Below are 23315 nucleotides of genomic sequence, written 5' to 3' on the forward strand. Positions count from 1 at the left end.
AAATTTACCATCTGTGTTTTGGAGCTGCTCTCTGCTTAGTTCCTCTAAGTGAGGTTGTTTACTGAGACCACTTCTCTTTAAAAAGATTGTCTACATGTGGCTATCCTATACAAAAATCTTGGCCTTGTTGCCCCTGCCTTTAACAGTGGTGCCTCATAAATCAGAAGGAGGGAAATCAGGGAGAGCAAAGATGGTGATAGAACATACTTATTTGCTGGTCTTTCATTATACTTTGGGCATACATATTTGCTTTGTTGCTGTAATTTCAGAAAAATAGTATATCTAATAAAAAAGGTGCAGGACATATATTTCTGAGTGTATGGAAAGCAGGAGGATCTGAGGGTTTCACTATTTGGACGTTAAGACACAGTTTAGGGAATGCAGGCTTTGGTAGATCTTCTCACGGAACTGCTTGCTTCCACATACAGCAGTTATGACATTGCATTTGCTTCTGTGTCATGGAGAAATTGCTCCATAAAACTCTTCCCAAACGTGATGCTAATGAATAGATGCTTCATTTATTTATTTATTAATTTTGCTAGATGATGGATCATGCCACAAACAGAAGCTGATAATCACCTACGATGTCCAGTGCCTGCTTTCTTTGGGCTGCAGTTGGATGAAAATGTTATTTTTTGACTTTTTTTTTTTGAGATCATGCAAGTTTTTTTTTTTTTTTTTTTTTTTTTTCCCCCCCACTTGTTGACTGAGTCCTGTTTTTAACACTCTCTTTTTTGTAACAGAAGGAATTGTTTATCAGAATGAAGACAACAGCACTAGCCATGTAGTTCTTATGTATTTTTGGTCTGCTTCATTCTTGTCTTTTTAATTAAATTGTCTGTCCACAGCTGCCAAAACCAATTGAAATCTGTCATTTTAATGCAAATTAATGTTTTTGTTATGCTACAACTACTTTAAAAATGTCAGCCTTTAAAGTCTTTGAATCTTTGTAAACACATGGCTGATGAAAAAATCAACAGCGACAGGCCTTATTTTGTTTATGTAGGTTGGTGAACATGCTTACCCCTTCACAGGCCCCCACTTTCTTCTCCGAATGAAGTCCATTAGAGATGAGGTACTTCAAGGTGTGTAGACATTTTAGTCTTGGTCTCCTTCTTGTGTTTTCTGGTAGTATTTAAAGCATGATGATAGACTTATAAGGTTAACTTAATTTCAGCTTCTTTACTCTAACATGGTCTCTTATATGAACTCCAAATCTCCTTATGTAGAAAAAAACCAAACCTTAGTAATTTCAGTGGAGCCAGGATAACTGAAAAGAAACAATGGTGATTGCTCTCTGATGTTATGGCTGAATATCTCTCCTCCTGCTAAGTTTTTTGGAAGGAGAATTGTTTTCAGAAACTTTGGGTTTGAAGAATCAAATTCTGAGTTCCTGGGGCTAACTCAGGCTTGGTGTTCTGTGCTTCATAACAGTTTCTTTCACCTTTTCATTTGTCCAGCCAAAACTACAAATAATTAACCCACAGAATTTTCAATTGAGTGGTTTTTATTAACCAAAATACAAAGAAAATCAATTAAAACATTTTGAATACAATGTATTTGATTTAAATAATTTTGATAATTACAACTGTTACAGGCTATGGAAAGCAATATTAAATGAATTTAATAATTCAACTCATACCCAACATCTGATGTTAGCGGAATGCTAAGGGCAAGAAGTCAAACACTCAAGTGTTAGGTAGCACTAGAATTAGGATCACCCAGTGCATATTAATTCTACCTTCCTGAGACACAGCTGCTTCCTACTTTCTTTCATTGAGGAATATCATCTTCCTGACAAGGCCACGATGTGGGTTGACTTACGCAGATTTGAATGGAAGAAGAACATATCATAGGAAATGGCTGTATACTGTTAAATGGACTGCCTGCAAAGAACAGATGCACTATACTTTTCTAACAAAGTTCTCAACCACTTAGGAAATGATGGGATGCCTTTGTTCTGAGCATCACTTTGGGACAGAGACTGCATAACGACTAAAGGTATAGCTGCAGAGAGTTTAGTTCAATGCAGATTTCGTACAGTGATGGTGCTGTGTCACTGGCCCTGTGGTCTGTTCTTGGTGCTGCTCATAGATGACCTTATAGATGATCTTTGAAAAACATCAGAAAATGATACTTGTGCACCATATGGGAGGGATTTGGGGCAGGGATCAGATGTAAACAGGGCTATTGACAGCAGTCAATAAATGATGTGAGACCAATACCCGCTATCCGTAATTCACGGCCCGCAGCATCTGCTCTTATAAATGACACTTGGTAGAGGAATGTTCCTCAAATATGGTTGACACTTAGATGCTTGACCTTGAACACAGACACAGACAGACAGAACAGAGCTGCTAAATTCAGAAGTGCAGCAAAAACTTTGCAGATCTGCTTGCTGGGCTTCCTTTCAAATCTGGAATGAAGTGGGCACCTTATTACACTAGTATCACTATGTTCTGCAATGAATTAGTCTAATGATGGCACAGAAGACCAGACTTTGAGGTGGATGTTTTAGTATGAAAGTAAAGTCAACAAAGTAAGCCCAAAAAGCATTTTTTTGTGTGTGTGTTTCTAAGTGATAAACATTAATTAGCTTGAATTTATTTTCTTTTTTGTCTTTGCCTAATAGTACTTCTATAGAAACTTTCAAAGTGTTAGGCATTGTGTTTTAACTGTTCCAGACTAAAAGGACTAGTTGCAAATCATACCATCGAGTTTATTTTTACTTAGTTATTTATTTTTTTTCCTTACAGGCAACTGAACAGAGTGTAGGAGCAAGAGAGGAAAATATCACTAGGATTGGACCTGTAACCTCCATTGTTGCTGTCCCCTTCCACACAGCACTCCTAATTGCCTGTCATTCACTGCTTGCTTGGTGTGCTTTCATGGGGTAAATTAGATTTAGGGCCACTAATGCTATATCAGAGTGCCACAGAAATACTGCCTGAGTATGAGGGCTACACAGCTGGTTAAGATCTCTTCTAAACTTTGTGATGTTCTAATTCTGTGAAGGTAGGAGTTATGCCAAGTATTGTCTCTACCCACATTGCCCCTAAAAGACCATCACAAAAGCCTTTAGTCTAATTAAGCTCTAGATTATGTGCTTTCAGAATCTGTCAGTGATAAATTCATATATATCTACCCTTTGTCCAAATCCCACTCGCACTGTTGGTGATGTAGAAACACAGAGTTCCACTATTACTGATCATGGACCTGTAGACAGAGAGGAACCAACTAATGGATTGCTAAATGCGCACCCTAGCTTGATGTAAGGAGGTGTCTTGGGTTTAACAATGTAGTGGGTTTACGTGGCAAGGTTTTGGTAGCAGGGAGCCATAGGGGTGGTTTCTGTGAGAAAGATCTAGAAGCTGCCCCATGTTTGGGAAGGGCCCCATTGTTTTCCAGATCCGAGCCAATAAGCGATGTTGTTTTGCGCCTCTGTGAGAGCATATTTAAGACAGGGAAAAAACGCTGCGCCACACAGCAGCCGGGAGAGTCAAGGGAGTGGGAGAACAGCCTTGCACCAAGGTCAGTGTAGAAGGAGGGGGAGAGGTGCTCCAGGCGCCGGAGCAGAAGTCCCCTGCGGCCTGTGGTGAGGACCATGGTGAAGCAGGACGTCCCCCTGCAGCCCATGGAGTACCACGGTGGAGCAGGGTTCCACGCTGCAGCCCGTGGAGGAGACCACGGTGGAGCAGGTGGCCCTGCACCGACGGAGGCTGCCGCCTGTGGAAGACCCCTGCCGGAGCAGATTCCGGGCCGGACCTGTAGCCCGTGGAGAGGAGCCCACGCAGGAGCAGGTGACCTGGCAGGAGCTGCTGCCCATAGGGGAGCCAGGTTGGAGCAGTTTTCTCCTGAGGGATGGACCCCGTGGTACGGACCCATATCTGGAGCAGTTCTGGAAGAGCTGCTGCCTGTGGGAAGCCCACGCTGGATCAGTTCATCAAGGACTGCATCCCGTGGGTGGGACCCCACAGCACAGGGGACGAGAGTGACCGAGAAGGAGTGGCAGAGAAGAAGTGCTGTAGACTGACCATAACCCCCATTCCCCGTTCCCCTGCGCCGCTCGGGGGGAGGAGGTGGAAAAGGGTGGATGGGGGGGGAAGGTGCTTTTGGTTTTTTTTTTCCTTTGTTTTCTCACTTCTCTCGCTTGTTAGTTGTAGGCAATAAATCTTACTATCTCCTTATGCCGAGTCTGTTTTGCCCGTTACAATAATTATTGCGTGATTTTCTCGTCCTTATCTCAATCCTTGAGCCCTTTTCACATATTTTCTCCCCATTCCTCTTTGAGGAGGGGGAGTGAGAGAGCGGCTGTGGTGGAGCTCGGCTGCCCACTCGAGCGGAACCACGACAAACAACTAAAAAATTAAGGTGAAATTAAATTAGCCTATATAAGAAATCTGTGCAAAGCTGAAGACAACAGAATGTATTATCATCCAAAGCAGAGGTAAAGATGTACTGATATCTTTATTATGCTTTTAATAAAAAAATCCTGTATCTAGATTCAATTGCAATAGAGCCTGTGTAGGTTTGTAACTTTTCATAAATTCATTCCAGATTCTGGCCTATTCAAGAGACCAGAGTTATAAATATTTCCCATTATTTCTATTCCTCAATTTTTTTGATTTATCCAAGGCATTCTTCGTTCTCACCTTCTCAGGTAAGGACCTTCTCACCTTCGTTCTTGTTCTTCATTTTGAAAACATCAGTTCAGAGAAGTGGCTGAAAGATAGAAAAACACAGACACAAAAAATTGTTTGACTGCAGGTATTCATTGTAAAATATTCCTCTTCTTCTAGAGATGATATGAAGGTGAATCAGGAAATGGATGGCATTTTCAGGTCACATGAGTCAGTACCTCAGAATTCATCATTTTCACCAAATATCCAACTGCTTTTAGGGACTTGAAGTTAGATGGTCCTTATTTAATGCTGATATAACAACTCCTTTAACTGCCTTATCTGTCAGAGACTTTAATGAAAAGAAAGAGGCAATTACCAAAATGAGCTCACAGAACACATTTATAAATGCAAGTGCACATTTGTTTGTTTTATAGTTGCATTGAAAATATCACCTTAAGCATTTGTTATAAAGAGCCTTAATCATACAAATACCATGAGAAATACTGCTTTATTCTCTCTTTTGATCACAAACAGTAAATAAAAACTCATCAGAAGCACACCTAGCTCTCAAAAGTCAAGTAATTTAGAATCTCATCTCACTGTTCCTAACTCAGAGATATTACAGATGCTAGACAGAGTAACCTTTAGATACAGCACATAATCTGACAAAAACAGGAGAGAGTTTGCAACTCTGACATTTATTTCCCTGTGATTTAAAGCAAGTATTGCTATGGTGTCTTTTGCTAAGACAAATAAAATTTTTGCTCAGTCTGAACTTGTCTAATGTCTGCTACTGGGGAACATGCTACTAGGGATGCACAGCTACAGCCTTGCCTGTCCTGCTTTTTAACAGCATGCTTCCCTCCTAGAACTGCCTGAGGATGGCAAATTTAAATTCTCTGGGTCACCTGCTTTCCTGGGGTGGAGAAGCCATTCATAGTTGTACACATAACATCAGAAGCCCCTGACATTTAAATGCAGCAGAGTCACGGTGATCCAGCTGTGAAGGATGACTTTGCCAAATGCAGGTGGGAAAGGTTCACACCACAGAAATGCAGCTGGCCAAGTTCTCTATTGTATCTCAGTGGGAAAGAAGGAAGAGACATTAGTGTAGACCTGATGAAAGGTCTCTCAGCAAGGATGCATAAGTGAGGTGGACTCAAGATACAGGACTGAACAGATGCTGGGTTCTTTAGAACTAGTTTGGGAGAGGGAACTTGTTCACGTGTGCTCCAGCTGCTCTGTTCGGGAGAGTTTGCAGTTATCAGGAGAGTTTCTTCTGAGTAGAAGATGATGTGATTGAAAAAAGAAAACACAACTGGTGTTTCCGATGGAGTGAAAAAAATAATAATAATGCAATGGCAATAAAACCTTTGAACTCTGGTCTTGTGAAGCAAGCTGGGATTTTCACCATGATTGAAGCATAGAGTGCAGTGCAAGGCTCAGTTTGAAGCTAACTCCTCTTTCCCTCTTTTTCTTTTTTTTTGTCCTCCCTCCTTTTAACCTAACTTAACCTTTGTGCTTACAGTGCCTGACTGTGTTTTCCTAAATGACGAAAGACAGCCCTACTATTCAAGGTGCTCTTGATGAGTAGTGTGGAGACAGGCCTTCCTTTACACTGTGGCTTTCCTACCTGAACAGATGGAAATCCACCCCCTTTGCTGCTTTCTATTGCTCCTTATATCCTGGCACCACAGGGAGGAGCTGAAACCTGGCTTCCCACCAAGCTGGACGAAAGCCTGAAGATGCTGTGCAGCCTTTCCTCTTCCAACTGCACTGCCTGACTGCATGCTGCCATGCTGTAACATCTGAGGCTCTGTTTCCTTGTAAGCAAGGATCAAGAATTAGTGTCAGCAAGAAATATAATGACAGGAAAATAGAAGGCAAAGGAGGAGGAGGTCCATGCTGGAAGGAAGGCTGGATGGAACTGGGACTTGGTCCTGTGAAGGTTTTTTTCTTCCTTAGATCATATAGCAGCTGCTTCTTTCTTCCCTGTCCTTAGGGTAATACATCTGGATTACATTAGGGTATCCTTTCTTATTTTGGGTGTAGTAGCACACAGAGGCTTAGCCTAGAACTGAGACACCATGGTACAAGGTACCTGTACTGACACCATCCAAAGAACTAGCTCCTGATCGCATGGGTTTATTATAATTATAGTATGTCTGGGGATTGCTTTGCCTAAAATTGTTTGTCTTGCTCTCTCAACTCATCTGATTTAACTCTGCACTTAGACATAGAGTTTAAATTATATAACATTTGGTAGCTTTAGTTCAAATACAGTTGATCTCATGACCAATTTCATACATCTTAGATCTTTGACCATGAGCTTCTCAAAGCAAAATCAAGTGGCATATCATTAATCATTGACTTTACCGTTGCTCTTGCCTGAGATTGGTAGTTAGTTATAAAGCACATGACTTAAAACCTCTCGAGGTGATATAAAGTATGATTTCAATGTAGTTTTTCTTAGGACACACTGTATATCATTAACCAGGTATCATATAGCTATCATATAGCTATATATTTTATAGCTATAAAAGTCTCCTATTTATTTTGTTATTGTTTTAACATGTATGCCCATTCTTTCATAGCCAAACTGCAGAGGAATTGTTAGGGGCTAAAGTACGCAAGTATGCATCACTCTGGGTGCTAATGATTTATTTTTTTTCTGGCAGTGGGTTTTGCCTACACCATGTCTACCTTTCATTGTTGAAGTACTGATATATATATATATATTTTTCTTTTTCTTTCAACAGTTGGAAGAACAAACATATCTCCTATTTAAAAAGGAAAAGTCTAAAGTTATTGTAATAGATGAAGACATAGACAAAACATGAGACTTTCCAATATGGACAGATACATCTTAAAAACACAGCAAACAACTTAATGGGGTATGTATATGAATCATCCTATATCTGCAGTTACTTTGATAGCACTTTTCAGTTGTTAAATGAATTCTTAGAATTATTTTCTAGAGATGAGGAAATTTCACAGGAACGCGAAGCTCCATAAATACTCATTATATTGCTGTCTTACAAAACAGTATCATTATAACTAAGGAAACATCCTTGACTCTCAGGGCTATATGACTGTGATGGAAAAAAATGTTGGCCTTTGGTATTTTTTGTGCCTTTTTTTCTTTCATACCAACAAACTATTAGTAAGGATGTTCCAAATTCCAAAGCTTCATTTTTGATGGTAATTACAAACTTTCATTAACATTTCTCCTTGAAAAAGTTTCTTTTATCACGTAGCCAAAGTTGCATTCTCCCATGTGCTGGATGTTTCAAGCTCTTTGGCTTTGCAACATTTTGGCGCGCAGATAAGTTTTGACTTTAGCTGTTTTAATTAAGTATATTTTCAAGGGATTACTCCAGCGTGGATCAATTCCACGTTTTTGTTTGTTTTAATAAACTCTCGCTGCTTTTAGCCGTCTAAATGGAGGTCTCGCTGCAAACAGCACAAGCCAGTTTGTGCTGCGGTTCGTAGCAGAAGCATGCAAATACTGCTATGAGAGAGAGAAGGAAATAAATAAATAAATAATAATAATAATAATAATAAAACAGCTTTGATGGCATTCATTAAAACATACGGACGAACGAAAACAACCCTGAGCTTTAACACAGATGTGCGGGCTGCACCAAAAGGCACGCAGCGGGAGCTCGGCCACGTACCTGGGGAAGATGCCTCGGTGCCACGTCTCACTGGCCCGTCCACGCCGCCGGCCCTCTCCGGCACCCTGTGGGGCTGACACGTCGCTCCGTGCTCCAGGGGAAGGGGCGGAGAAAGCATCTAATTCTTCCCCAAAATGCCCCGGAGGGGGCCGGGGCTCCCGCTGCCCGCGGGCTCCGCAACTCCCGGGGTCCGGGGCAGAGCTGGGGGGTCCCGCAATCCCTCCCGCAGCCCCGGCTCCCCTTCACCTCTCCCTGCAGCGCTTCCCCCGGAGCCCCTCGGGGCCGGGAGCCCCCCTGGGGGCCCGACACCCCCGGAGCTGCCCCTGTCGGGGCGAGGCGAATCCCTGCCCTCCCCTGGCCGCCAGCGTTTGCTGCGCTTTGCTCTGGGGCGCCCCTGCTCTGAGAGCCGATCGCAGGGAGCAGCCTCGGGGCATGGTTTTTGAGCTGCGGTAAGTGCAAGGGAAAATAAATAAATAAAGAAACAAAAATAAAAACGCAGAAACCAAACCCCAAGCGCAAACATTTCGCTCAACCGGTTGCAACTTCGCGGCTGGCCCGGAGGGGGGAGCAGGGGGAGGGAGAGTGAGGGGGGGGAAGCGGTGCGGGGGCTCCGTGCCCGGGGCAAGGCGGGGAGCGGGGGGACGAGGGGGCGGCCTCAGCATCATCCCCCCCGGGGCTGCCGCTGCTCCGCCCCGCCGAGGGGCGCTGGGGGGGCGGCGGCCGCGCCTCGAACTTGGTGGGGGCGAGCGGGGAGAGGCTGCGGCCATGGCGCCGTGAAGCGGTGGCGGCGCCGCGCCGGGGAGCGGCGCACGGCGCGGCGGCGGTGGTGGTCGGCACGGTGCTGCCCTACGGTGCCTGCAGGTAAACCCCGTCCCCAGCCGCCCTCCCGGTCCCTTTCGGTCCCTATACCCTCGTGCGGAGCTCGGGGAAGGGGCGCGGGGATGCTTTGGCGCATCCCCTAAAACCTCCGTCCGTCCCCGGGGCCGTCAGCGGGACCCCCGGGGGTGGCTGTCCGGGAGCCCCTCGCTTTGCTGGGGCGCCCCCGGGGGGCAGGAGCCCCGGGTGGGCTCCTGAGAGCCGCAGCGGCCGGTGCCGGCAGGGGGAGCCGGGGGCCAGGCGGAGAGGCGCTGGCGGGGCGCGGAGCCCCCCCCAGCACCCGGCTTTCCCCGGGCACTGCCTGGCGCAGCTCCCCCCAAAGCCCTAGGAGGAGCAGGGTTCCCCCCGAAGGCTGCGCTGGTTTTGTCCCGGAGAAGGAAAACCGTCCTGGTGGGGACGCCCCCGGACTTTTGTCGCCCTGGGGTGTCCCTCGGTACTTGTGGTCGGCTGGCGAGGCTCCGGTCCGGGGCGGACCTGAATTTTGGCACTTTGAGAAGTGCAGGCTCGGAGTTGGCGTTCCCCAACCGCGCAGGAGGCGCCCTGGTGCGCTCTATCCCTCTTTATTTTCTCGAGGATTGCTCCACCGGATTACTCCAGCGGGTAAATGACAGCTGTCAGGCTTTGTCGTGTCTGTCCGGATGGAAGTGTGTGGGGCAGATTGTCGCGGCGATAGACTCCCGGGGGGGGGGGGGGGGGGGGGGGGGGGGGGGCTGTCAGTGGCACCCGGCTCCGTAGCACACCGTGCCCTGCTGCCAGCGCCTGCACGCAAACGCGCCCTGGCAAAGAGAGAATCCGCAAGATTGCAGCCAAGGAAAGCATCCTGAAACTGAAAACTTGTTATAGTATAATAGCGTGCTTGGGCAGCCTTAGGATAATTTAGAAGAGCGTGTTTTCTGAAAGCAAAATACTTCTTTTCTAATTTTCATTTTTATCAAGACTAAAATAGTGCTAGCCCAGCTAGGACTCTGTGAAATTAGAATAACTAGATTTTTCCTAATGGAACTTGCACTCAGGTCTTAAATGTAGCACTTTGGGCACCTTTGGGCTGGTAAGTAAGTAAGGCTCTGACATGATTTAGCAAAGTTTGACTAACTAAGAATTGTTGAACTCAGTGATCTTTGCATGGAGAGACTAATGGTACTGAATCAAAACTGTGTTGCTGTTTGTAAAGGCTAAGATACAGCCTTAAGTGCTCCGTCTGGTGAGAGAGATTTTGGTAGCCTGCTGTATTTTGTGCTGTGTTCCCACCTTCCTGGCCAGCATTTAACTTCATTACGCTTACTAATGGGTTCATCTCAATTCCTCATTTTAATGTTGAACAGCTGTGAGAGGTCCCGCTGAGAGCAAAGGCTTGGCTCCAGAGGGTGGCAGTTTATAAAAACAAAATACTGTTTTGAACTAAGTAGTGTAAATGCTTGCTTTTAAGTTGTATCCTACCTTCCTTAGGATGTTGTAACAGTTTTGTTTTGACTGAGAAAGCTGAAGGCATTGGTATCAGTAGTGTCTTATTGCTTTTAATCTTTAACCAGTGCTGTTTTCTTAAAATATTTGCAGGTAGTAGGAGTGCTTGTGCACTTTGTAATGATCCATAAACTTTGGTTATTGCAGGTTTGTTGTGCTGATTTCCTGTTGGGCAGGCATGCAGAGGGTGGTAACTATTTATTCCTACTGTTTTCAGAAGGAAAAAAACCTTGGTTTTGGTGGTGGTGTTTTTTTCCCACAGGCAGCTCATGGAAACCATGTGGATTTTAACTTGTGTTGATGTAGTCCTATACACGTACAGGATTACCGCTGAATGAAGTTCATTACTTTCCAGTGAGTAAACTATTTATTACAAGCCATAAATCGCAGAAATATGACTGAAGCCTCCTGCAAACTTTATTCTCTGTGTCAGAAGTTGTGTGAAGGAATTCAGCACAGGAACAGCTGAGTTCCTGGGCAAGCAGGGGCAGACCCTATCTGTGCTCCACAATTTGAGGGCTGCCTCGTTGGGTGCTGCCAGGGCTCATTTCTGTGCTGTTGGACAACACGTAAGTGGCTAGCTGATAGTGCTATCAGTTTCTCGGAGGTGTGTACTACCAGTTGCTACTAGGGGTGTGTGTGCAATCTGATTCTGCGTTACTTAGCGTCAGGCAGCACCTCGTAATTAGTTAATATGTTGCGATGACTGAATTCCGAGTAGCAGCGATACGAGATGTAGCTGCAGGTTTAACATCTGGTTTATGAAATTTTGATATCATCTCAATACTTGGTAATGTATGCTCTGAAGTTGCTATAGCTTCTGAGATAAATTATTATTGCTGCTGCCGTAATTATAAGAAGCAGCATTGAGGAAGTTCTAATGTTCTGTGACATTGCTTTATGGAGATCTTTATTGGGAGTTCTTGTCAATGCTAAATTTTCTCCAAATTATTGTTAATCAGTCTGTTTTTCTTCATTATCCTCCTTTTATCCTCTTTTGCATGTGTATGCATTCCTCATTGAAGTTACAAACTAGACATTTGCTGTCACCTAATGTGTGTGGTAAAACTGTAGCTGACTCAAAATAATAGCTTTTCTTTTTATCAAAACATTTCAAACTGACCCTTCTGTGATATGTAGCTTTTGTCAACTGCTTCTGGTAGGCTAGTTTTAATTTGGAGGCTGCAGCACTGCAGCTGTGACCTATAAAAGACAGGTGGCAGTCTGCTCTCTGTAATTCTTCCAGAAACCTGAATTTCACAGTTTAAGTTGTGCAGGTTAGGCATAGTTTGCTGTTAAAGCTGTTGCTGAAAACAGCAAACTGTTTTCACAAAAGACCGGGGATTTTATTTTAGCTCGCTTCATAAGTGTGTCCAATTATTTGTTTAAGAACTTTGCCAGGTTGCATCGAAGTATAGCACATTTGGCTAACATTTGTCAGGAAGGTAGCAAATGTAAACCAAGCTAATGACCACAAAACTGCAGCCTAATTAGTGTCTTGCTCTTGATTTTGCTAGAAATGTGTGTTCCAAAGTATAAGGCATGTAGATCTATTGCTGTTTAGTGGATTTGTTAATGTATTTATTCTCAACTTTGCCTCTTCTCTGAGGTGATTTGGCATAATCCAGCTGTCTGCTGCATAAATCAATTCTGACTCTATACTCATTATTTTTGTATAAATACATTAATAAAATCAGGGACCACTTGGAAAGAAAGCGTTATTTGTTCCCCAAAGTATATTAGGAAATCAGGTAACTTCAGAAAGGAGCTCATGTTTGGTGGTGGTGGTAGCAGGATGCTGGAATTAGCATAAAGTCTGTATTGAGACCTTTGCAGATAAAATTTTTGGGTTTAACTCAAATCTCAGAACCATATTTTTGAATGTTATCTTTTCAAAGAGTTTGATTTATTTTAGCAGACTTTAAGTTCTGTGTATCAAGTCAGCTGCACTGTGACTTCCAAACTTATCTCTGTTTTGCTCATCAGTGTTATTCAATTTCTGTGTAATAGCAAAATGGCACAAATTTTCACTCCTTTTCCCATTTTTGAAATCAGGATATCTCTCTGAGCTCCAGTATACCTTAGAGTTGTTAGATCATCCATTACTGAAAGAACTGGTCAGTATTTTCATGACTGGGGTTTCTACCATCCCAATAACGCAATGGAAATTGTTTCACTTGGAGGACATTGAATAGCTGTGAATCTTTGGCATATAGTTTGCTGATTTTGAATGCATTGCTAGATGAACAGTAACATGCAACCTTTTAGTAGTGTTTGGTTTAGGAGAAGCTTACAGAAATTATAACTTTCAGAAAGCTGAAAGGACAGCAACAGGCTGCATGTGTCTCTGTAATGTTGGGGATGCTTTCTGAGCTTTTACAAAACACACTCCAACCCATTCATTGGGTGTATGTGATGACTGCAGGGTTGGCTTACAATGCAAGTTGGATGTCTTGAAGAGATGAGCCATACTGCAAATTGCGGAGTTTTCCCAGTTTCTTTTCCCTACACTTTCTCTGAATATCACTATTGAGCTCCTTTTTCTGCTGCCCTCCTTGCCTAGGTAGAAGATCACAGCACTATTGAAATGTGTTATCAGATTAGAATTAGCTGTAACTGTGAATAAGGAGCACTCACTAAATTTAACAAAAAGTCTGGTATAGCTGGAGAGAAAGTACTTTAACAATTTTGGACTTGGTTCTTTTTGCCTAAAGTAAGGTTGTTGCTGAATCATTTGGTTCTATTGCTGGGGAACTCTGCAGGCAAAGGTATGTGAATGAACATTTATCCTGTAGTTTTAAAAATGATCAGGCAGTTTTTATGCTTGAAAAAACACACCACAGAACCTCAGAAATTCCTGTGTCTTGTTTTTTGTTCTTCATAATCTGGATCATTTCAGTGATATGTTTTCAATGGAAGTTCACTAGCACTTGCATTGGCCCCAATGATTATGAAGCATACTGTACAACCTCTGCTGAAATGGCCTGGTGTGGCAGTAGGTGTACAGGATAGAGCCCTTTCTGTTGACCTTGTCCAATAAAAGTAAAATTGGACCAGTGTTGAACATTGAGGGAAACTCCTGGTCTTGCCAGTTATGAGAGGATACGTCATGTGTATTGCCTTGTGTGTCTTTCTCTACTAAGTCAGAGTCAAAACTGAAGGCTGTGGGAAGGGATTGCATCTTGTGCACGGTCAATGGCTTCTCTTTTCTGTGATGGGCTTCCTGGCGTGTTCTTCAACAACAGAACCCAGATTAAGGAACACACCAGCCCAGATGAAGTGCTGTTTTTTGATGTTCTCATCTATTATACCTTGTTCTGCTTCCTACACTGACCTCACAGTAGGGTTATGTGGTTATTTTACTGGATTACTATCAAAATCAATGGTGGTGGTGGAATTCTAATTTTTAATATAGCTTCTTTCACTCCAGTCCGTACTTTTTTTTTGCTCACTTTTTCAACCTAAGAAATGACATCAAAATATTTAATAAGAATGTTTAGGAGAAAGTAAGTGTACAAAATAATAGTAAAATCACTATTAGCATCTGATGCTGTATTGACCAGTGCTTCACTGTGGGACCCATAGTGTAGCCAACAGACAGGATTTCAGCATTGGAAAGGAACAGAGAGGGCTGTTTTCCGACAGTGCTCTTCAAGGCTAGCCATCTGAACAGTCAGGCTTATGAGCTAGCTGCAAAGCTGAAGTAGCTCAAGTTGGTGTGGGTAGTGTACCTGTTTCTGATGTTGTAAATCCATATCCTCTCTTGCTTACTAGAATACTTAGAGAGAGAAAACACAAAAAAAAACACCACCACCACCAGCAAACTTTTTGTCTTCTAATAAAAGTTTCTCCTTGTGACCTGGCAGTCCTTGAGTGTTGTGTTCCCCAAGGGCAGGCAGTTATAGGTAGAGAATACACTCAGTAAGAGAGTTCTGCTGTAGTTTGTCATTCTTTGCTATTCTGTGGTTTTTTTTTTTTTTTTTTTTTTTTTTTTTTTTTTTTTTATGTCACTCAGTTGTCTACTGGGTCCTTTTAGTTGTTCCAAAGTAACTCTTTACGTGGATCTGGACTGTGAGCAATATTAGGGAATGGATCCTCTTTAAAATGTTTTATTTTATTTTTTCCTCTTTCAAGTACCCATGGCTGCTGATGTCAGTAAGGCTCCATAGGCTCTGATCTCAGCATGAGTTAGGGTGGGGAATGAATATTGCCATGAGAGAAAGGAGGGGAGAGGAGAACCAGTTACGTGGGTAAAAAAATTATGATTAGTTCCTCAAGTAAAAATGAAATTTAGGACTGGCAGAAGAATTCTGGGAAATTTTGCTTCAGTCATTTAAAGTGTATAGATATAGCCTTGTTTTACCCTATTTTTATAAGATGCTACAGGCTCTCATGTGCAGATTGCAAATGAACTGAGACCCAGACATATGCTGGTCTTCACCAAGAGTCTAAATGCATCTGCTGAGGACTGAGGTATCTGAGATGCAATGCCTCATTGCATTGCCCTTGAATGTGTCAGGAAAAGGAGAAATTCAGGGTAATAACCTGTTAAAAACTGGAGCTCAGTCTTCCAGAGCTTGTCTGTCAGACCTTACTCTGTTGAAAAATGATAATGGATTCTGCTGGAATTGGTAGCATAAAACGACATAACTGTTCTGAAAACCTACTTTGATTTGCCAAAGGCATGAGGTCATGCATACAGATTTAGGGATGTGTGATTGCTGAAGAAGTTAGAGTTTGTGAGGAGAAAAACTTCTTTTGATAGATGTGGGTATGAGTCCCAAAATGCCATTAACGTGAGCCCTGGAGACTTGTCATAAAGATTGGTCAGGGTCTACAGGCTCACCTGAACTGTCCAATAGAATTGCAAAATTTTCCAAATGATCTTCAGTTGCTTTCATGACTGTGTAAGCTTTGACTCCTTACCTGAAGAACTAGATGTGACTTCAAAATTAAACATAAATCAGTGCACCCTGGGCATCATCTTTTGTCTGGCAGTAATTAAAAAAAAAAAAAAAAAAAAAGCTAGCAACAATAGCAAAAAGCGAGACCTAGGCTCTACATCAGAATCACTGTTCTTTTTGTGGTGCTTGTCTGTTGTTTTAAACTAAATTTATGGTCTGGGTGGAGGGGCTCATTTTGTTCCTTCAGTAATCCTCTCTACATGTGAGTTTGCAGCTAGCCTTTGGAATAAAATTCCATTTTTATTCTCATCTATAATTGGCAGGAAAAATTGTTTTGCAAATTTATTGAAACTGAAGGCCAAGGAGATCAGCATCAGGGCTTGAAGAAACACAGTCCTGAACTACAGGTAAACACTTAATTCTGGTATTTGACTTGAGTCTTTGTATTTGTCTCTCAAACCTAAAATCATGAAGTGCTCTTAAAAATAACTTGAGCAATGTATTATTATTCCTTTCAATACCTATATGAACACATTGTCCACAGTGGTCTGTCTGCCTCTCAGGAAACACATATTAATCTTTTTATAGGATGAATGCTGACAAAGCTTGTTCTTTAATTTCAGCTGCAGAGGTGCTGTATTGTGATTTTTTTTTAAGTCTTTTTTTTTTTTTTCTTTTTGAAGTACAAGTTTGTTGTAGGGATATATTACTAACACTTTAATATAAGGAGATGCAGTATTTTCATAACTTCAGACATAGGGAGCTCAGTTTGCAAAGAACTATTCATGAGGTTAACTTACTGTTTTGATGTATTGTGAATTATTTGCTGTAATCAGACTTGGTTCAAAATTGCACATCAAATCATTAAATTTGTAGATTTAACGTTCCCCTTGTAAAAGTATATTATAAGATACTTTTTTTTTTTTCCTGCTACTCTCAGTAATCTTGACTTTAGTGAGCTCTGAATTGCTAGCAATGCTAACACTGACAATTTTGAAATTGGCATTTGAAACAAATTCAACAGTTGATGTTCTGTGCTCTCTGCACATGCTGACACGTGCAAAGATGGATCTGTGGCAATAGATCAGGTCTAGAAAACTTGATTAGAAATGAAACCTGAGGGTCTAGAGATGTTTGGATTTAACCAGCAGGTCTTGTTCACTTTTTGAAATCTTGTCTTTCCTTACCTTCTTTCCTCATTTTGATGGGTGTTGCTCTGTGGCACGTTTGAGTCCCTTGTTTCCTTCTTGCTTATTTGATGACTAAAACTTTCCAAGCCTTATAAGAAATCATGGATAATGTGTTGAACGTTCTTGCTTCCACGTAAGGAAAAAAATTTTCCACAAATCAGTCCTCATATGAAGAACAGTGTTTCTGTGAATGTTTATATTAACCTACAGAGAGATGGTAAGTGATATGAGCGATCTTAGGAAAAATCGTCTGGCTGTTTCTGAACATTGTTAGATGTTAAGTACGTTTAATCCCACCCTGCACCTCAAGACATTAAGAAGAGAAAAAACATTCAACTTCGTGATAGTATCTAGGTCGATTTCCATCACTGTATAACAAATCCTACAACTATTAGGTTTATGTGAGCTGAAATGCTTACGTGAAACTTACATTTATGACTGATTCACAAGGAATTGCGTTAACAAGACTTAGTATTATATTGTTCAAGTTTATGTATCATACTGCGACTGAAAATAATTTGGGAGTGTTATTGTAACAACTGACTGGGAAAGAACTGATGGCCATGCCTGGTTGATAATCTCTTCAGCCTTAGCAATGGTAACTGGTGTGTGAATAAGCCATTTGCATCTTCTGAAATGTCTTGTATAGCTTCTTTTTGCAGCAGTAGTTGCCAAGGTGTACTCACCATTGTAACAGTAGGGTGATTACTGTACTTTTTTTTTCTCTTGGTCCCAAGAGTACTTCACCGGAGAAAGCTATTCCATCAATTTACCATTATCGCTTTTCCTGGTGGTAGGCCTGGCTGTTCAAAAATGAATGGGGATGTTTCATTCCTGCCCCAAGGTGTCTGCGTTTGGACTCGCAGTTCACACAAGGAAGTCTATACTTGCTTGTGTAAAGTGACCACTTCCAGTGAATTCAAGTGCACTTCAGGATGTGAAGTGTGGGCTACACTCCGTGCAGAACTGTCAAAGTAAAAATAACATTTCTGGTGCCTTATGCAGTGTTTTATGAGTTAAGATGGAGACACTAGCTACCTGCCCTTCCTCTAGCATTTCTGTTGACCAGAAGCTGCCTGTGTCTTTCATCTGATGTGTTTGAATTGCTCAAGATTGAAACATCAAAGGAAGATTAAGTATGATGCATCCATATAGCAAAATTAGAGAGTTGTTAGGTACTTTAAAAACATGAAAAATATATTTTAATAAACCTAGGATATAATAGGCAAAGCTCATTTGAGCAATAACTTTTTTTTTTGGTAGGAATTATTGGATGGAGCTTGATGTCCAGAATTATTTTAGTTAGGTGACTGGATTGTAATAGTGCTGTCTCCTGACAGTAAAACCTATCTACGGTTTATAAACTTTATGTTGATTATAAAATGTATCTGTGATATTTGTAGTTTCTTAAAGAAATGTTTGCCAAAAACATTTGTAGATGCTGTCTTACTGTATGCATGGTCAAAATTAACTTTCCTTTCCAGTTCCTATATATATACATTTTGTGTTTCTGTGTTTCTCTACATACACACACATGCACCCTCCTTGTCCAAATTCTTATGGTCTATTCCAATTTGTCACAAAGTAGTCTTGGCTAGACTGTATACCCCCACTGTTTCTTGAGTCAAAATGCTGCTGTAGCATCCCAGACAAAAGCAAATGATAGTGGAAGGACAGACAAGCCTGTCTGCAGGAAAGAACAGGTCAGTTTCAGTCCAGTGGCTAGTGCACAAGACTATGCCAAAAGACAAAGTGAATTGAAATAGAGATCAGAACGCTGCTCTGATAGTTTTAGTCTGAGCTCTGAAGAGCTCATCTCTTTGAAGAGCAAAGAAATGTTGGCATCAAATATTGATTATGTGTGCTATCTAAAATTCATAAACTTAACTTTTCTCTGGTAAGATGGAGTGCAGGGAAGAATGGAGTAGCATTAGCTAGACAGTAAGGGGAAAAAATGAACAAAAGAAATGTAATTTAAATTAATACTTCACAATGGCTACAGTGAGAACCTTTAAAGGCAGAGGTCATGACGTGATTTGGCTGGATTTAGAAGATATTAGTGAACCAGTAGCATTCTGGTAAATTGTGAAGCTGTATTAATGAACAGCTTCAGACCAGGAACATGGCCAACCTAACTGGGCTACAGTAATAAGAATGTACGTAGAGGTTTGAAGTTCTGAAATACTTTTATTCTTTTTCCTGAAAGCTCATGAACACTTTCTAGGTACAAGAAATTCTCCACAGTTTGCTTTTGCATGGCCATGCATTCTTGCTGCAGGCTGTGATTAAGTCCATTTATTGTGTAAGATTTAAGTACACTTATGTTTTTGCTCCTAAAAACATAAGTGTACTTAAACATTTTGCTCCTTCAGATTGTGCCACCTTCTGTTCCCTTAGAACTGCAGCTGTAGTTCCAGAAGTGTGATCAATAGATACTAATTTGTTACTGGAGATAATCTATGGCAGTATGTTGCTTTTCTAAGACTCTCAGTTAAATGCTAGGTGATGAGGTTGCGTAATACTAATGAAGCAGGGTGGAAAATTGAGAGTTAACTTTGACACTGGATCATGGACCAAAGAAATTTGGAAATAGATGCTTTAAAGGGTTTGCTATATAACTTCTAGTATGTACTATATATTTAGCAATATTAATAAAATGAGCTTCTATGCTCTGTAGAGTTCCTTTTGCTCTGTTTATGTATTAAGGCAAAACAATTGGAATATCCCTTGTTTTGTTTAATAATTTGTCTTAATTCTGCTAGATCTGCCATGTATAGGACACTGCCTAATGTAAGGGAGGCCAGGGCACTTCTGTGTTTTGCTAGCAGGTAATACGTTTGTAAATGCATTAATGAACAACTGATTCTCCAGATACTCAAGTGATTCTTTTCTGCATAGTAATAAACTGGTCTGAATGGCAGTGATGGTTTAGTTTGCTGATCTCTCCCTGACTAATACATCATGTATGAAAGCCTGTTGTGAGTTTTACATCTACTTTTTTCTGCTTTTGCTCTCTAGTAAGTCAGCCAAGATGGTGTCCGAGCAGGTGAAACTGTTTCTGAAAGCAAGTTCTTTTCAAGCTCAGCCTTGAATTAGAAATGAGAAGGTGTGCTGAGCATCCTGTTACCTCTGTCACATACAAGACATGGTAGGTCACCTTTCTGGCACTCCCATAGTCCATGCTGAGTGTGATCCAGTTGCTGGACTCTGGACACACAGGAGTGAGAGGAGCCTGTCTGCATCCATGCTGCTGTCTGCTTTTTTCCTGCTGCTCCGTGTCCTGAAGCTCAGTACAAAGTAGGGCAGCTGTTGTTGGGTGGGTGTTTTTTAAATGCCTCATTCAAGGAGTAAAGATAATGAGGTAGGTAGCAGGCAACGTGGGAGGAACAGCTGGTAGAAGTAAGAGGTGGGAGAGAAAGTAGGAGAGAGGATGTGTTGGATGCGTAGGAATGGGAAGTTTCAGAAGAAACCAGAGCCAACACTGTTTTATAAAAACAGTATGGTGGGTGCTAGAAGGCTGGATATGGGCAATTGCAGAATTGTGAAAGTGTTTCTTACTTCTTTCCTCCAAACAAGTATACCCTGCGACCAACTCAATTTCATAGCATTGCCCTGGGCTCGTCTTCAGCTTGCCTTGGCTGCTCACAGGTCCTAACTCCTTTATGAGTAGATCATGAAACCAGGTTGCTGCTAACTGTGTCCACTGCTGCTATACTCCTTAAGTACTTAAAGGTATGCAATTAGCAAGTGTAAGGAACTCTTTGTTAAATATTTCACATATAACTGCATGGAACTCTATGGCAATGTTGATGTAAATAATTGGCATGCAGGAGGAGCTGCTAAATATTAATTACAGAAATTTAACCTTTAATTGGAAAACTGGGTCAGGATAACTGGAGTAATGTCACCAGGTTTGAGAATGAACACTGTTTTCATTTGGACATTGAAGGGCTGTGGATCTACAGGGCTTTCAACTGTCCTCCAGGTATGAACTTGCCATGCTGATTGGTTTTTACTTTGTGTTTCTTCCGTGAATTATTACATGTGTTGCAGTAGAACTCTGTCATTTATGAAGATCATCTGAGGTTATGGACATTACGGAGGTAAACAGATTAATTATTAAAACTGATATAGGGCACTCTCAGTACATGCTTTGATTTATGGGATGGCATTTGTTACCTGTTTTGGGTTCTAGAAGTCAGTGTGAAACGGCAATAACTTTTTAGCTCTTGGAGAGAGATCTTTAGTTCAGCGTAGTTCCTTTGTAACCCAGGGCCAGACTCTAAATATTCTATTCTTGGAGAGAGAGAGAGAGAGAGAGAGAAGGGAAAAAAAAAAAAAAAAGCAATTGTTTGTTGTTTTTACTAAAGTAATTGATTAGCCAGTCCTCAGTCACCTGTGAGCTTACTATCAGCAGAAGACCTATGAAATGTTATGGTTCTGTTTGGTATAGGGTCACAGTTTAAGTAGGCTGAGATAGCATTGTGGACTTCTGCCTGATATTTATTAATTATGGTAAATATAGAACACACAATGTTTGCTTTAATTATCTATAATACAAAGCATAATTGTAGATAATAGTAAAAATTGCAGTATAGCTTTTTTTATTCCACTGTCAGCATGTCCAGACCTTCCCCCTCCCACCCTGTGTCTTTAAATATCATTTAGAAAATCTTTCAAAGGTAGTTTTATTAACTTAACATAGTGCAGATGTCTCTAGCTGTGAAGAATAAGTCACAATGAGTTGTAGTGCTGTGTCAAAAATATCATTAAGAGGCTTAGAACAAAGGGAGCAATTAATGAACAGTCTTTACGGTGAACAAATGTCAGAGACTCCTCCAGGGCTAAGCTGCTTCTCTGCCGTATTCATTAATTGCTCTTTTGAACAAAGTTGGTGTTGATGACTGGGTTTAATTAAGCATACCTGAGAAAATCCACAAAAACAGAGCAGAAGTATTAGAATGGAAAAAGTGGCCTTTAATTTAATAAATAAAGACTTTTTCCTTCTCATGAGCTTTCATGCTTCATGCAACTGTTTCTGGCTGACATTTCTTTGTAACTATTGGGATTGTCTTCACTGGAGATTTTGACAGAAGATACGTCTTATTATTTGCTTCAGGTTGTATGCCAAATACCATACTCGCATTTAAATCGCTGTGATTAAAAATGTATTAATCTATTATAATAGAATACAACTTGCTGTACAGTCTGTCTACCCATTGAAATGTGTCAGGAAAGGGAAAAAGTGCATGCAAGTAGAGGTACAGAAATCTTAAATCTTAATTGATAAAGCTTTTATGCAAACTTGCTGCTCACATACCTTGGTTAGTGTTGTCTTCTTGGGAAAGCAGACAGCAGCTCTGTAGTATAAACTCTTACACAAAACTGTATTGTCCAATGTACTCAGTGATTTATGGGTCTAAATTGCAACGTGACAAATGTTGATGATAACAACATCCATGTTGTTATGTGAAATATAGTGATACATTTATCACCATGTTTCTTTATTGCATTTAAGACTCTCACTCAATAAGGTAGAAGTAGCTGTGTTCTGTATAGTGTATGCTACTGGAATAGTCTCCCTGTAAGGTGGAAGCTATTTCTGTATGTGTGTAGGTTTTTTTTTTTATTATTTATTTATTTATTTTGTGCATTGAACTGAAAGTTGCAACAATACACAGAGATCTTTTCCAACCTTAATGATTCTATGATACTAAATATTGTTATTTTGGGTTTTAGTGAGAAGGACTTCAGTGCAGGGGACAAGAATCACAACTGTCCTGTGCTAATTACACTCCTCTCAGATATTTATTTTGGCTTTATTCATAAGTTCTATTGTGTGTAAATAGAATATGCAGAAGAGTTTTGTGAAAGAGCTTTGTAGTAGTTTGCAGTTTTGAGCCAAGTGGTAACTGGAAACTTTAATAACTTTACAGTGCCACTTTAGAAGTGGAGATGTGCCATGGGATGGACACGTCAAAACTTAGTATAAATAGCACATCCTATGGTGGCGTTCATCCAGCAATCTAAAATTAGCGTTGTATCCTGGATATGATACTGCTGGTGGTCACAAGCACTAAATAGTATTCACACTCTCAATTACTCAATCAGATCTTAATGTATTTATTTTAAGTGTTTTATGGTTTTATGCAAGGCTGACTTACTGTTATTACTGTTGTTCTTCACGTGGCATCAAAACGTGCAGTGTGTTTCAAAGGCCAGTGAGGTTTCGCATGGTGAGTTCCAGTCCTGTGTGAATGGAAGCCAGGGGCAGAATTCCAGCAGGCTGCAGCCAGGAGTAGAAGTAAATCCCAGTGTATTTCTGATAACATATAAACATGAACTCGATCATCAGGGTTGTGAGCCATTTGTTTCACATCATAGTATTTTATTGTTGTAGCATTACAATAGACTTAGGCCAAATAAGCTTGGGGAAAAGTGCTGTTACCTGTATTAGGGGAAAGTAAGGCTTGAGGGAAAAGAGAACTTGGGTGTTTTGTTTTGATTAATTGTTTGAATGTTTGTGCAAGCTACATTAGGTTCAGATTAGTTTTATGGGGAAACTCTGTACTGGCTTTTTGTTTG

The 23315-nt window shown here is 41.2% G+C and overlaps 1 protein-coding gene and 1 long non-coding RNA gene across 7 annotated transcripts in view; one reads left to right on the forward strand and one right to left on the reverse strand.

The window, feature by feature from the left end:
* Nucleotides 1-4110: 4110 nt before the first annotated feature.
* LOC309874713 lies at nt 4111-8435 on the reverse strand. Its single transcript, XR_014316894.1, has 3 exons — nt 8300-8435; nt 4653-4722; nt 4111-4358 (listed from the first exon to the last, which is right to left on the reverse strand). It is a non-coding gene; the product is annotated as an uncharacterized lncRNA (long non-coding RNA).
* A 170-nt stretch (nt 8436-8605) lies between these two features.
* Nucleotides 8606-23315, forward strand: part of SEMA5A (semaphorin 5A) — a 340995-nt gene continuing 326285 nt past the window's right edge. The window contains exons 1-2 of one of the 6 annotated variants that reach the window (XM_082753178.1): nt 9006-9160; nt 10899-10990. The gene's annotated coding sequence lies outside the window, so the exon portion shown is untranslated. Of the gene's footprint in view, nt 8749-9005; nt 9161-9513; nt 9776-10203; nt 10224-10898; nt 10991-23315 lie in introns of those variants that run through there. The other 5 variants (XM_082753179.1, XM_082753180.1, XM_082753176.1 and 2 more) reach the window with 5 other exon arrangements.

Source organism: Aythya marila (assembly GCF_965140915.1).
Source record: "Aythya marila genome assembly, chromosome: 2".
NCBI classification, from domain to species: domain Eukaryota; kingdom Metazoa; phylum Chordata; class Aves; order Anseriformes; family Anatidae; genus Aythya; species Aythya marila.